We start from the raw sequence: 3,577 nt of genomic DNA on the forward strand, positions 1-3,577 counted from the left end.
CCTCTGTGGGCGTCCAAACACCCCTGAATAGGGGACCCCCCACATCCATCCCAGTATTCCCAGCCCCAAACCCCAGCCCAAACCATTTCTGAGGACTCAGGTTGAGACAGGAGCAGAATGAAACCCCATAAATCCCAATAAATCTGCCACCCTAGCAGCTGGATGAAGGCGAGTGGGGCTCACTCATGTGAGGCCCGGCCACCCTTTGCAGCTGATGCACACACGGATCCCTCTCCATAGGTGACCCAGGCCCGGAATAGCAGCAGCAGCAGCACCATAAATTAGCAGCAAAGCATCTCCGAGGCGCTCTGCCTTCAGAAGTGCCATCTGGCGAGATTGTTTTTGGAGTAGTTATTTATTCCTCACTTTTAACCATCTAAAGGCGTTTCTCGGGCTGACCTGCGAGGCCGCCTCGGCCCCCGCAGTCTCTACGAGGCCCCGGGAGAGAGGAGCCGCTTGTTCCCAGCCCTAAATAAAGAGCAGCTCTGCTGTGAACACCCTGACACTCCTTGCTGAAATCTGTTTGCAGCTCAACAGATCGTGCTGGGTAATTCCATTATGGGAGTTGTGCACGGTACCGGCGCTGGGAATCCATGGAAAAAAACAACCTGGCTTTCTGCAGAGCTGGGGATGGAAATCCCTGGGTTTTGGGCTCGTCCTCATGCTCCTGCCCGTGCCAGGTGGAACTGGGAGAGGGTTTCTACACCTCCATCCACACCTCCTGCTCGAGTCCTTACAAAGCCGAGGGCACGGGGAGAATCCTGCCCAAGCAGGGCCTGCCATTCCAGCCAGAAATGTCCTTTTTCCCCAAAAATCCCCTCTGGAAACACCAATCCTGCATTTAACACCGGGGGATCACCAAGCAAAGCCCCCCTTTGGCTCATTTATCCCAACCCACAGACCATTCTGGGGCTGTGGGGAGGCACAAGCGGGACTCAGCCCTGTAGCTGCGGTGCCGAGGAGGACGAGTGGGTCCTGCTGAGCACATCCCAGCGCCATTCCAAACCCTGTGGAATACAGGGATACAGGAACCCAGCGCCTGCCTTGCAGCAGAGGCTAAATAAAGCAGCAGGAAGAGCTCTCGGATGCCAGCGAGGCGATGGATAAACACCGACGTGGATGGCGCGGGCGCGACGCTGTTCCGGAGCCGGGAGAAATCTCTCGGCTCATTCCAACAGGAGATGCTCCCAAGGCCGGAGGAGAAGCTCTGGGAAAAGCCATCCCAGGCTGTAACGTGGGGAGAGCTCAGAAAAATGGAGCTCAGCCAGTGTCCAGTCTGCTTTTCCTCTCTGGGAGAGGAAAATCCCAAAGACTCCGGTGATATTTCTCTCACAATTCTGGAATTCATCTCCCTCCAAGTCCCGAGGAGCGGAAACACAGATGGCAAATGGAAAAGAAAATGGAATTCTTTGGGGGTTGGTGGGGTTGTTTTTTTCTTTTTGCCTAGCAATGGCATTGCTAGGCCTATCTCAAACTAATAATAATAATTTTTTAAAGTAAAGGTGGCGTGGTTATGACTGAAAAATCCCATTCCCAAAAAAATACACAGATTTTTCTGGCATTGGATGTATTTCTATGGAAAGGACAGGAAATAGCAATGGCTCACTGTGATCCTGCGTTATCACCAGCCGAGTGTCTCCCATCCCAGAATTTCAATGCTGGCATTGTCCCTGGCAGGGATGGACAGGGAGATGTGGGAGCTCTCTTATCTCACAGTTTCCCTCGGATTTTGTTCAAAATTATCCAAAAAGCAACAAAATAACAACGATTTTGTTGTTATTCACGTTGCTATCGCATCCCTCTGTGCATCCAATCCCCTTCCCAAAGGCTGATGGATCAGTTGTGCCAACCCTGGCTTGCTGCTGTCGGTGCCCAGCATCCATTTCTAGGGATTTTTGGGGAAATTCACCCTGGAGCAGCAGCTCAGGGAGCTCAGCAGCGAGCACAAACCTTGTGGGGTGCATCTGGGGACAGGGGTGTCACCGCTGCTCGATGACACCTGGCACAGCATCATTCTCCACGATCCTGACGGGCCCCTTCCAACTCAGCATATTCCAGAGCTCCAGCTCTGGCTGCAGCTGGGATTTAGAAATTCCTCCCTGGACAAGAGAGGAAAACAAATCCCAGCTACTGTGAGCGGGCTGTGCTGGGGCTGGGAAGGTTTCTCAGCCCATAAGGGGAAGAAATTAAATAAAGAAACCCCGGCACGGAGCCACAACAGCCGGAGCGTTGCTATAAACTCCGGAGAGGAGCTGGACCTCGCTCCCATTCCTGCATTTCACGGGGATTTCCAAGGAAGCTCTCGCTCCCTCCCTCCCTCTCCAGGCTGGGGTGGGCCATCCCTGTCCCCCCAGCACAGAAGCAGCCAGGGTGGAGAGAGCCTTTCCAGCCTTTCCTGGGCTGTTTGGGAGAATTCTATCTGATTTTTGGCCATAAATACCCAATTCACAGAGTTCTAATCAAGCCTCTGCTTCAATTGGGTTTATAATTAAAAGCCTGAGCACACATTGAGACCCTTCCTCAGGGTGTACAGCCCCAACTCCATCCAGCCCAGCTGAATTTTGGGAAAACCACCAGGAGCCAGCTCTGGATGATGCTGGGAAAGGGGAAGCATCCCTGGGAATGGTCTGGAGACAGGAGGGGGATGGAGAGCAGGGTATTCTCAAGCATTCTGGAATTTTGGCCACTCCAAAGCACCCCTGTCTCCCTGGGGATTCAGGGGATGCTCCCAGAGGGGCTGTTCCCATCAGATTTTAGCTGGGGGAGAATTCCACTACATTTAACTGGCCCCAAAAATCTCCCTCTGTATTTACTGTGCCCAGCCTTTGCTTGGCAAGTCAGCGAGGACAGAAATAAAAAGGAGCCGCTTGAGATTTAAACCCAACGAGGCTGGGAAGCGAGAAAATCCAAGCTGAATCCCCAAGTGTTGGAAGCATCAAGAAAATCCAAGCGTGCATCATCCCCGCGGCTCGGCGGTGCTGATACGGCGCGTTCTGCTCATCTACCCCGCGGTTTTTGCAGCTCCTCCAGCCCTGCATCCTCCTGAGCAGCAGCTGGGATGAGATGGGAACACGGGAGATTCCTTGGGATGGCTGGAGGGAAAGGCAGGATGTCCTCACCCTGGGGTTTGTCACCAAATTATTGATAAATTCGGGATTTTCTAGGGAGTAAATCTGGTTTGCTCCCAGCGCAGCTCCCCCATCCTTTCTGGTTTCTGGGGTCCCAAAGTGCTTTTTTCGTGGCTCTGTTCCTAGAGTTTGCTGCCAGAGCTGCTGAAATCCATGGAATTGTAAGCAGGAAAGGGTGGAGGGGAGGAAAGATCACAGGAGCAAGCGGGGGAATATTTTTAGCCCGTCTGTTCTCCGGATTCAGCAGCACTCGGTGGTTCCAGTCCCATCTGACAGAGGGGCAGATGCCTCAGGGCTGAAGAAACGAGAGGGGAACCCCAGCAAGGGCCCCCTCAGGGCTCTGACACTACAAAACATCAGAGAATTCCCTGCTCAGTGTGGTGGGGTGGGAGGGAAACTGGGAATTTCTCTGCTGAGGGGAAAAAAATAATAAAGTAAAAATAAAAATA

Source organism: Parus major, chromosome 5 (assembly GCF_001522545.3).
Source record: "Parus major isolate Abel chromosome 5, Parus_major1.1, whole genome shotgun sequence".
In the NCBI taxonomy this organism is placed as follows: Eukaryota; Metazoa; Chordata; class Aves; order Passeriformes; family Paridae; genus Parus; species Parus major.